The sequence below is a fragment of the Cheilinus undulatus genome, linkage group 11 (genome assembly GCF_018320785.1).
Source record: "Cheilinus undulatus linkage group 11, ASM1832078v1, whole genome shotgun sequence".
NCBI lineage: Eukaryota > Metazoa > Chordata > Actinopteri > Labriformes > Labridae > Cheilinus > Cheilinus undulatus.
In genome coordinates, this window is record NC_054875.1 from 14646508 (window position 1) to 14659271 (window position 12764).

The 12764-nt window shown below is 36.9% G+C and overlaps 1 protein-coding gene across 1 annotated transcript in view; it reads right to left on the minus strand.

The window, feature by feature from the left end:
• Positions 1 to 12764, minus strand: part of bsna (bassoon presynaptic cytomatrix protein a) — a 181444-nt gene that overhangs the window by 9664 nt on the left and 159016 nt on the right. Inside the window, exons 15-16 of the mRNA XM_041798685.1 lie at positions 11477 to 11616; positions 10506 to 10599 (exon numbers count right to left, since the gene is read on the minus strand). The gene's annotated coding sequence lies outside the window, so the exon portion shown is untranslated. The remainder of the gene's footprint in view (positions 1 to 10505; positions 10600 to 11476; positions 11617 to 12764) is intronic.

Here is a 12764-nt window from a genome sequence, read left to right on the forward strand (position 1 = left end):
TTGAGTAATGGACTGCACAATCTTTGAACTATTCAAGGCACTTCATATGAAATATCCACATTTACCAATTCACACGGGTTTCTTTGCAGACACAAAAATGCTGCTAAATATACTGACCCAACTGTGTACTCATTCAGTCAATGAGCACACAGGTCTTTTTTTATTTCATTATGAGCAGAGAGGCTCCTTTATTACAAAGGAGCCTTTCTGCTCAAAGCAGTGTGGCAGAGGCTGTAGAAACTAAAGTGGGCACTAGATGGTAGGTTAGCTTAGGAAATCAATGCTGCTCTACACTGAGATGTATATAAAGTCTTTAATATCATTATATTCTCAATCTATCTGCTCTATTCATTCAAGCAACTTATTATCCTGTGATCTTCTGTGTCAATGCATACAACAATAATGACTTTGGAAATGAAAATCTAGAAAAAAGGAGAATTCTGTTTGTTTTCAAACTATAAATGGAGTAAAAAATAAATGTCTCTGCACTACAAAAGGAAAGTCAAAGGAAAAAGAATAATAATCATTTTCAATAGCTATTTCAGCTGTGACAGACCTTTAAAAGGCAAAAATAGAACAGGGCCAGAGGTCACAGGGAAACCATGACAGCCCATGCTGAGTCAGACTCTATCAATACAACAGGAACAGCCCATGTTACACTGCTGCCTCAAATAAGAGGACTAGAGTCACCTGAATAATCCAGAACTTCAAATTAGCTTTCTAAGGTAAATGGCTTGAATAGTTTCCCTTGAAGGGGTCTTTGATGATTTATTTGTATAAAAGTAAAAGTAAGAACTACACATTGTCCTGAAGCAGGTACCTTAATTTTAAGAAAGGTAGCTGAAATCAGAGAGAAAAGGCAGAGCTACTCAGCTGCCACTAAGAAATATTACATCTGCAGCAAAGCTGCTGCAACTGCAGCAGGAAATGAAATACATGAAGGAATTATACATAGTCCTTCAGGAGCTACAGTTACTCCAACAGCTCATTCAACTGTGAAGGTATTGAATTTAATGTTGTTTAGTTAGTTTAATATTCAATATTCCTCAAGAAAATGATATTTATTTTTCCCAATTTTATTTGATAAGCTGTAAGATGTAAGGTGGAAGGTTTGTCATGACACCAGAATTCTAAACGTTGATACAATGCTTATAAATCAAACAATATCAATACCATAGCAACAAAAATTGAGGTCCTGAACATCCAATACTGGTCACTTTTTGTTTAAGTACCACATACTGCATGCAAAAAACACCACACTGTCTAAAGCGCACTATTATACTGGCAACATTTGGATTACCAAACTAGGAAGATTGTATCATGTTTAATATGCTACTGAAAAATACCGCTGAAAATTGTATTTTTACCACACAACAAATCTACATAAGCTTCAACAAACCCCATGAGCGCTCCTGTGACTGTGAGTCATAATCAAATGTATTTTCAATGTGTGTGTGTGTGTGTAATTATTATTATCATGATCAGTATTCACATTAGTCTGTAGAGTCTGCAGGTACAGTATTGTTTGCCTAGTATCCCCTAGGTTGGTGGAAACAGCAGTGTTGAGAATGAGGTGATCCTGCTGCCAGCCAGTGATCATCCTGAAAATCTAAAATGAAGTGTCATTAATTTTAACCTGATTTCCTTTAAAAAATTGTTTTTAAGCACTAATGTTTCAATAGATTTCACATGAAGGTACAGATGAGACTAATTACAAGTACTGCCAGTGGTGTGAAACTGAAAGCTGCTGGGATTTATGAATCATCATACAACGAGATATGTGGTATATTTTTCTGGTGTCAGGCCATAACCTCCTGTTCAGGATTTTTTTTGTTCATAAATCAGTGCTGTTGGCCACCCTTTACATTTGTGAGTGGGGCCATTCAGTGTTAAACTGTTTGAAAAATACAGCATTTTCTCTCTTCCCTGAAAAGTGGTGATTTTGGAGATAAGAGGTTATAACCCCAAGGCAGTGATTTGTGTATAATAATTAAAGGGTACAAAAACAAGAAGCACAGTTAATTTCATTTAAGCCAGAAAGGTATCAGGTATAAGAGTATTTATCCCTGTGAGTGTTTGGCCTCTCCATGAACTCTCGTTTCCTGGTAGAACAAGCAGCAACATGTTTCCTAAATGATATACCCATCCTTTCAGAATCACTGCCTTTCTTCCCACTGTGACTGACCCAGATTAGCATGCTGCATATTTATATGTGCTCAGGACCAGACTTAATCTGTTCCTCTGAGAACAAGCCCCCAAAGGGCTGATACACAACAAATACACAAACATAAAAACACAGAAAACCACACACACAAAGATATTTGAATATGAGCACAGACAAACAATAACACACTAGCTGACTCACTGATCTGAGAGACGGAGGGAGGAAGGGAAAAAACCTCTGTGGCCTAAAGTATATGGATATGTGCTGTAGTGTTCATGTGGTCAGGGGGTTATTTCTCACGGTTAGGACTAGAAAGGCACTTTACAATACTGTTCCAATGACAATAATTGATCAATTCATAATGAATACCCATTCAGGGGTGGCCACAGATCAGTGGTGGAACTGGCTCTCTTAACTGTAAGGTTGGCGGTTCATTTTTATGTCCTCAGGCAAAACAGTCAATACTAAAATGCTCCTATGAATGGAATAGCACTGATGGAAAGTTGGGTACTTAATCATAATCATTTGATAATCAATTATCTCTATTTACAGAGATGCAGAATTTATAGAAGGGAGTTGTGATTTTCACTGTAAGTGCTCCGGTTTCTTTATTTTTTTAAATTTGTAGTCCAAGCTGTCTTGTGTCTTTACTAGCATACTGTTACGGCTCCAAACATTTCTATAAACCTATTCTATCAGCTGAGGATCTGAACTGACTGCACTGAACATTACCAAGATGCAGCTATTAAAAAGACAACACTTTTCAGCTGAAATAATGCTGTTACTGTTTACTCCAGACCCACACTGACTGTGACATCCCATGCATACCCCTTAGAAACAAATATGTGCACCAAAGTGCTATAACAACCCATTGTATATCAAATATTTAAACTTGAGTAAAAAATCTGCTTGACACTTTGTCTGAAGTCGACAAGCGGTTAGAGTCCCTAACTACCTGAAATGCATCACAAAGGACTGAACCAAACTCGATTAAAAAACATGCAATTCAAAGTTGCTTTCATCTACTGTTAAGAAGAAACCTCACAAAGCTTGACTTTTACTTTTTACAATCTGCATCTCTAATTTGGCAGACTTTCACCTTAACCCCTTAAAGCCTGTTGTATCATATTATACACTTTAATGATACCTCTATCTAATCAATATAATAAATAACTGAAAAAAAAATTCTGAATACAATCTGATAAATGATAAAAATGCCCCCAAGTAGATTATGAGTTACCAAAAACACCTAAAGTATCCAATGGGATACAAAAAATATATAAATTTTATGGAAATTTTGTGGTTTTTTTTGGATTTCAGTAGGAGGTGAAATAAACATTTCAGTTTAAAAAAATTAGAATTTTCTGGCTATAATTTGTGTATTCAGCCTTTAAAGGGTTAACTATGAGAAAGCCTCTATAACAAAAGTTTATTTCCAGGCTTATACCGCTGAACTGAGAGTGAGTAAAGCTGTTGTATCTTACATTCAGTCTACTGGGGCTCATCAGATGAATGGCCCTGTTTTGGAAACATAATAAATGGCAGCCTTTACATTGTAGATGTTAACGCCGTACGGAAAAGGAAGTTCTGCCTGGAAATTGTTTAAGGCTAAGCGCTGGCTTCACCAGTGCTACGGAAAAATTCACGTCTCTTCCCAGAGGTAACTAGTGACACACTGAGCTATAAATGATAACCACATCTGCAACTAATGCAAAATCAACAGAATGAGTGATGCATGAATTATTCTACAAGCTGCTATGAAACTTATTATTAATCTAATGAAGGTCATTTATGATTACAGTTTTTAGGCATTCCCCAAGTCATGCAAGCTTACAAGTACTGGCTATACTGTTGTTCAGGGATGTGCACATACATTTGGGGCAACAGGGGCTCAAGTGAGAAAAAGGGCACTTCTCTTAATCTATTCATAAAAAATGTTTTTTAAAAAAAACAGTGAAATATATTAGCCCATCCCTAACTTAATAACCAACTTATTTCAATACCCTCACATTCACATTCGATCCGAATCCAATTAACAAAGACAATGTCTTTGTTTGCTTTCACTGGGTTTATCTCAACAGTAAGCAAGAACAAAATAAGCTATGACACCATGTCACCATGTTTTCTATGCTGCTAGTCTCTGGTGAATACTTGGAAAAACTCACTTTAGCTACATGGGAGAGAGATATGTTGAAGTAAGAGTTTTTTTTTTTAAGAAACTTTGTTAATTTCACAGGAAAAAAAACGCAGAGGGCATCGGAACTCTTCATCTCCCGACCTGCTATTTAGAGTTTTTCAAAATCAATGTTTCTTTGACAGGAAAGCTGTGTGCAAACAGGAATGTATATATGAAGAGAGAGAGAGGGAGAGAGAGAGAGAGAGAGAAAGAGGGAGAGAGAGATATTCATATATTTATATTATTATATATCATATATTATCATTATGAAACTTCACTCGGTACGGCACTATTATGAACTAAAAATGAAGAGTACAGGTGCTTTGGCCTATTGTGGTAATTGAAACACGTATTGATTGATGATGATAGGAAAACTATCCATGGATGACATGATTACAGTAATAGTAACTGATACAAAGGTTGTTTTGATCATATAATACTTGTATAACCATATACTTGGTTTGTGTATCATATTGACCTTATATAAGTTGCTGATGTGGTAATGATGCATTAATAAATACATGTATACATTAACACACAAGTGTCCAGGCACTGATTAGTCACCAATAAATAAACATTATTGGAACAGTGTTACCAAAAAGCCTCATCCCTCATCAACTTGGGAGTGCTCCACTGATATCAGTTATTTTCCTATGTGTGACAGATTAATAGTGGTTGTCAGAGTTCCCCCATTATGGACCTGTAAACTACATATGATACACCTGAGAAGACAAGAATAGTGAACTGTGCGCTATTCCAAAACTACTGGGCTCACCTCACAAACCATAATGTGTCTGAATAAGAAGAAATTCCTGCAGCCATGTTTTTAAGCGTCATCAAAACCCGCCATACAGTTATAGACTACTCTAAAAAGCCACATATAAATAGTTTTGGAATGACAAATTCAACCATCACTTTTAGCCTTGTAATATTAGCGTATCCATATAATTTGGCTGAATAGTGCACCAGCACACATAGAAAAGGAAGCTAAAAGGGAATATAAAGAGCTGGAAGAGAATGGAGATCAATGATCAGGACACTTATTCATGGTTGTCAGGATAAAAGAAGAAAAGGCTGAAAAATGGGGAGGAACCGTTCAGTAATAGAAGGAACAAGTGAAGACACAGACAGGGAGAGCGAATTAGAAAGTGGTTATTTGACAGAGAGAGCAGGGCAGGAGAAAGACAGCAATAAAAGTGAGAAAGCGAGAGGAAAGGAGAGAGAAAAAGCAGCGATGTGTGACAGAGGGAGCAGAGTGTGGGAGAAAAGGGAGCTCTGTCTGCAGCGGTCACATGAGGCCGTTAATCAGCGCATGGCTGCACAGCACACAGTAACACAGACTCACTACATTATCTTTTATAGCACATATTCAGCACACTCCAAAATATAACTGCAACATCAATGCCAGCTAATCCTCAAATGGCACTACACCAAGACAAAAAAAGGCTTCTACTGAAGAAGCATCCTACAGATTTTTGTTTTTGCTGCCTATTTTTCTGCACAGTCTCAGATAACACATATTTTCACTTTTATCAGATTCACATCTCACAAAATGTCCCGACTGATGTTCAAGCATGAAAATCCCAGTTAAATGAAATACGTTTGTATGGATAAACATGGTTCTTAATGCACATGATGAAAGGCAAATTTAGTGCAACATATTTGGACCAAATTCACTGTCAACACATATTACTAAGTACAGTAAATTTAAGCTTATTAGAAAACAATATTTTCATGTGGCTTTGCTTGTTATGACCAACCAACTTTAGAGTATTTGGTTGAGGTAAAAGAAGGTTTTGGTAATTCTTAAACATTAAGACATCAAATCTGCATCATCCTACATCATAACTATTTGTCATGCTTTAAAAAAAGCCTCTATCATGGCAGCAACTCAGTAAGTTCTTGTTTACTGAGTTGAAGGCAGACTGAGGGCCTGATTCCCTTTTCTTGACCAAAATCAGCAAACGTCTGATTATTGGATGGTTCTAAAGATGATCTTGCCAGACTTTCCTGTGGTGCGAGGTATGTTAAGAGTGATCCTACCCTTTCCAATCTGCTCGGAGGACATTGGGGCTGCCCTGATTTAAAATTGCAGATATTACACATGTTCAATATTTAGGATGAGATATTTTGTTGTGTGGGACACTAGGTCAGTTGAGCCAATCAAAAGGCTAGCTGACTGAAGAAGAAGGCACAACAAACACACCCAGTTAACATAAAGCTTAAAGTTAAATTGCTGTCAGAAATGAGAGGATCAACTTGTTGATTTGTAGCAAAAACAACAAAATACCAAAGGCACACTGACAAGGAGAGGAGCTGGACTGAAACATGCTACAGCAGTGTTTGTACCAGGTAGCAAACAGATAGGCACATTTAGCTTGTTTACTCCAAAGTCTCATTTTAGCACATAATATTTTGAGTTTTGAGAGTCAAGACTGTAGTTGTTGGTGAATTAATCTGTTAGTGTGTGATTTGATTTGTTGATAATCACACACCACATGAACAAAACTGTCAAATTTATCATAATTTTTCCTCATTTCTGGGGCCCCTTAAAATAAAATCAATCTAGTGTGTTCCAGGCTTTATCTTGTCTTGTGCTGAAGGTGCATATAACTGGTAGGCTTAGCTGTCCAATCAGCCTGACAGGGAGCACCTGAGCCCAATGCTCCCAGTCACTATGAAAGATGTCACCTCAGTTTGTTCAGATAGACTCTCTGCCTGTGTCATGTTTGGCAATTTTTGAACTTGTGAAGTCGTGAACTCAAAACTTTCGGAAATCTGACCAAGATGTCATGAATACCATAAGAGGGGGATTCTCTACCCAACGTTCACACATTAAGCTCTTACACATGCACACATTTACACCGCTGACTCTACTGACATCCACATCTCATCTCTTAAAGATGTGTTGATCTAAGTCTCATCTCAATCTCATCCTTTATTTGCTATGGCTCTTGATAACTGCTGAGTCATGGTAACTGCTGTTGATGGTTTAGTCCAGTGCTCCACGAAGTTTGGGCCAGGACCCACCGGTGGGCCTCTCACAGCCTACCAACAGTATCTCTGTTGGTAGGCTGTGAGAGGTCATTTACAGTAACTAAAAACCACAGACAAGTTTTACAAAACGCTATCACTTTTTAAACGTTTGTTACTACATGCAACTATTTTTGTCTCAAAAGTAACAAAATACAGCCAGAAGTTATCATGTCACCTATATTTTGTCTGATGTATGGAACTGGTGTCACAATTTATTTGGTATTGGATTACCTGGTGACACTTGAGTAAACATCCTACTATGCCACACAAATGTGTATTTTCCTTCCTTAATGCCCCTTGTGAAGAGTTGACTGGGCAACAAAGAACATTTACGGAGATACATTTTAGAAAAGAAAATGTAAGTGTTTCATTTAAGTCTTTAAAGTAAGTCAAAGATTTCACATTGAATAGGAATTATTTCATTTTGTTGAATGAAATTAACAAAAAAATATGCCTGATTAAAACAAAATAAATCCCAGCAGCGTATTACTTGTGCTTTGTGACCCACAAACACTTTCAGAGGAATGCTGATGTATCTGAAATCAAAGCATTTGCATTGAAATTCCCCTTCTATAAAACTAAAATATGAAAAATGAAGAATAAATATCTGAGTATTATCTTATGGTTGTACGAGGGTTGTTGTGGGCCCCATAAGATTTCCAGGTCTCAAATTGGGCAGCAGCATACTGAAGTTTAGGAAAGCCTGGTTGAGTCAATATTTAACTACTGACAAAATTGTTAAATATCTTGTAAACATAGGAAAAAGGTCCTTATTGCAAAAGGAAGAGGGTGTTTTGAAAATGTTAAAACATAACTAATATAAGAACACCTGTAGGGTAAGGGCCCATCAATACTGACTTTTATATATTTGTCAGAAACAGTATTTCAATAGGTTATTTCACACAAAACTCAGTAAAAGTGTCAAGCCAAACAGAAAGCGCTGAATAGATTAATTTTGTTTTGGTATTCTGATCAGCTGACAGGGTAGTAAGCCTATGCTCCATCTTTAACTTGACTAGTTGAACGTAATCTTGTATCTTTTGTTCTAACTTAGTGTTATATGTATCTATTGAATATTTATTTTGTAAAGTACTGTGCTGTTTTATGCAACAAAGATTAATTTAAGGTTCATTTGTTCTGGACTGCATGGAGCTAAGAGAGGAATAACATTAAGTTGCCTGTTCAGGTCTGCCAAGTTGGCATGGCACATTTTTTGTCAAAGATTTTCGTTTTGTTTTGTTAAAAATAAACCCCTATGCCTTATTTCTAAATTTGTATTTAACAGTATAGTAAAAGTGTAGTATTCTTATACAAACTTTACAGTGTAAATGGATTTTTCTTATCACTGGATGATGTTAAGGTCATTTGACTCCTGTGCTGTTCTTGCAGTAAAGAGTTTATAATGACTGGCATGTGCTTGGAATTGATCTGATCTGTGTTTGGATGAGCTGAACGCAGTCTTTAAAATGTCAAACCAAAACAATGGTAAGGCTTTAGGAGCATAATACTAAACAAAACAGCTTCAAAAACACAGGAGCAAAGTCCAACATGTCTGCAGGCAGCACTCAGGGGAAAAAGAGACACAGGAAATTTGGCTACAGGACAAAAAATGTGATACAGAAGATTATACATGTACAAATGTCCTGAGGGCAAAGGGATGAGTAAAATTTAACTTGTGATTTCATGCTCTAAGTAGTATTTTCCTTCGGGGCTTTATAAATGCTTTGTAAGGGACCCCCTGAAGGTCTCTTAAAAATATATATGCACTTAGTGTTACAAGAATGCACTGAGTTCAAACAAGGTATCAGTTTGTTCAAACAAATTATTTGAATTCCTTTCCATTCATGTCAAAGAATTATAATGCTGAGTTTTTAAGTCCACTAAATGTATCTTTTTACATCTCTCCTTACTTGTAGTTCTCTTTTTTCCAGGATTTGTTGTCATACTGCAGCTAGCTGTGTGCATATCAACAGCTTTTTAATCCATGAAAAAGTGTGACAGCATCGGTAGAACCTCAGTAATGTCTATGGTAGTGGTTTTCAGACTTTTCTGCCCAAGGCACACCTAAGATGAAGCCAAAATCTCAAGGCACACCATGTTGTTGTAATGATGAATGTTGCACAGATTTCCACAGCATACCTAGACTTGCCTCAGGGTACACCTGTGTGCCTTAACACACCATTTGAGAACAACTGGTCTATGAGCATAGCCAGGTCAGAAAACTTTCCCTCCTGAGAAGCTGCCTCAAACCTGCACTAACTGCAACTAGAAATATGTTTGAAAGAGTTTATGGTCTGAATTTCTTGCTGGAGGTTTTCAACAATAGAGCATGAATTTCATTTAGTCAATCATGGTTCAATGTTGAACTAAAGCACGGTACATTTAACTGACTTTTTTCCTCCTCAGTCACCTGAAATCAGACACTCTTGTGAGTCTGAGTTTTATTTCTTCAAAAACCACACATTTTATTTAAATCTGGTGCTTCATAAGACAAAGATTTATATCTCAAATAACACAGCTGCCAATTAAAGGTGCCCCTTTTGGACAAGTCTTAGGGTTTGTCCATACTTCTCCAAATACAGTCACTTCTGGCTCAGAACAAACGAGACAGCACTGGCTAACATATCATATCCGGGATTTTAAAACCATACCTCATTAACCAGCAGTGTAATGGTTGTAATATCAACATTTTATTTACAAGATATTGGTAACACTATGTATCCCATTACACAAGTGCTTTTCTTTCCCCTTAGGGAAATATTAAGACAAATAAAAAGTCACTATTAGTGGAAGACCCCCAAAGTACACCATGTGGTCAAAAACTCGTAAAAACTTTAAAACTGTGATATTTACGCAATGTATTTTTGTTTAAGATTGTATGACAGTTATCATGTGGCTGACTTTTCTCCTAAGCTGAGTTCTTCAGACTTGTCTGACACTGAGACTTTATAATGGTCCAATAAAAGAAGGCACTGTTGCAAAGATTACTTCGTGTAAAATAAAATAAAATAAATATTGTAAAACAGGTGAAACATAGATACAAAGAAGATATTTAGATTTCATGAAAAACGTGTTTCTATAACAAGTGAAACATCTCTGGTGGGATAAGTTAAGTGAAAGGTCACTTACTGTCTGGCCTGCCAGAGAGATCCGTGCGTTCTCTCTGTCAGTGTGTGCTCAGCCGTGAGACATCAAGTATCCAGAGGATTCCAGTCCTTGTTGGCTGCAGGAGGAAGAAGGTTGCATTAAAGACAAGGTCAAGGCATCTAAAACATCGTTTTACAATATTGGACCAATCACATCCTAATATTATGTTACTCACAGTTCTACATTAAATGTAATGAATATTTTTACTACGGATGCGCAATATTATCGGCCTGATATCAGTATCGGCAGATATTAGCTTAAAAAAGCAACTATCAGTATCGCTACATATCAAATTTAAAACCTAGCTATATCTTGGCTGTGAGTATCAGCATATCTATACACTGCAAATCTCAGCCAATTGTATTAAAAAGTTTGTTAAGTTTTAGGCTGGACCAACAGACATTCGCCAATTCAGTCTTTAAACTTCAAAGTGTGTTTTAAGAACTGAGGTCTGTTTCTTTGTTCGTCCTTATACATTAAAATGTGTTCAAAGGACTCAAGTTTCAGGTCTGAAATACATATCTCAAAAACTGGTGTCAATATTGGTATCGGCTAAAATTAATCTGTAAATATCAGCATATCAAATATAGGCAAAAAAAATCAAATAATGTCCATCCCTAATTTTTACTACTATATGCAGTTTGTTCAATAACTGATACAATTTAAATGCATTTGGCAGAGTTTCTAATACTGTACAAGTTTACAAATTAGAGAGTAAAAGCTTTAGTAAATGACAAAAATTCTTCCATTACAATGTTGAAGAGAGTTAATGAAAGCAACAACTTTTTTTGGTCTCTGAAAAACCTAAACAGTCTTTGTTTCTCTGTGTCTAACCTTCAGTTCTACTTTTGTTAAAGTGGATTTTAACAATAAGCTCTCTTGTATGATGAACCCACTGGCTGATAGGCCATCAACAGTTATCCATATTTACCATATTAACTTGAAGCACTCACCAGTATGCTCAGCTCTCCTCTCTGTTCATCTTCCTCTCTCTCTTTCCTCTCTCTCTTTGAGTAAAACAAAAGCAGCGGGAACTTCACAGGGTTTTCTGGTACGAAGCCTCATAAAGTTGTAATTTCACATTTACATAGTCCTGTAAAGACATGGGTACATTCAGTCAGTTAACAAAATATACTTTGTAACTTTAGGTTGTACAGTAACATGTCAAATATTCTCCATCAAAAGGGCACAAACAAACTTATGTAACACAGTACATCTTGAAGAACTATTCAAAGCTGAGTTCATTCAGATTTCAAAATACTTTAAATTAGGTTCTGTTAATGCACAGGCCTGACAATACAGTATACAACATGTGTAGCTATACACCTCTCTGTTTCATTGTCTTCATTTATCTTTCTGGTATTTTGAAACATGGCTGTAAAGCAATGAGTCTGGTTCTGCTCAAGGTTCCTACAGTGCTTATTTATGGTGGACTTATGATGGATCTCTGTGTGTCACGAGGTAACATTTGTTATTTGGCACCTTACAGAATCATGACTGATTGACTGGAAATGCCTTTTAGAAGTCCAGTCTCAAGTACATCTCACAACAGTCTCAGTCAAAAGTCCCCTTTCGGTGTGAAGAGTACATGCACTAAAGACTTAGTAGCACTACCTGACAATAGCCTGAATTCAGCAGTGATAAACTGCTTTGTAAACACACATCCTGTTTGATGCAGACAGTGCGTCACAGCAGAAACAGATTGTCAATGTCAGTGTTCAATTTTCACTCTGCTCACGTAGAGCAGACCAGAAAACAACAAACACAGCCAGAGACGGTATCATACACTCAGACATAAGCCTCTATTCATTTGCCAGTTTGTACATCCTTCAATCTTCTCCTTGTACCTCCAACCTGAAATACATGGAAGGAAACGAGAAAAGGATTCATGGGGAGAGGAGCCGAGGCAGCAAAAGTTTACCAGGATAAGACATCTATGCTTCAGAGCTGCCGTTTTCAAGCATCATCTGTCAGTCAGTTATTCACCGCTTTATTTTATGATCCCTGTCAGAAAAGCCTAACCTTGTTCTTTTCAATTTATACCTAAAGTTTTAATTCTAATATCTTTATTGTGTGGTGGCCTCTGATTTGCATCCCTCCTCCCCCCGCCCCCCGTCCCCCCAAGCATTTTAGGAATAGAGACATCTTTCAAGATTTTGCTCTGAGATCATTTTCCATGTCACAGGCAGGAGGACGCAGGAGAGAGGAGATGAGGACATGTGGTACAGAGAAAAGGGGAGA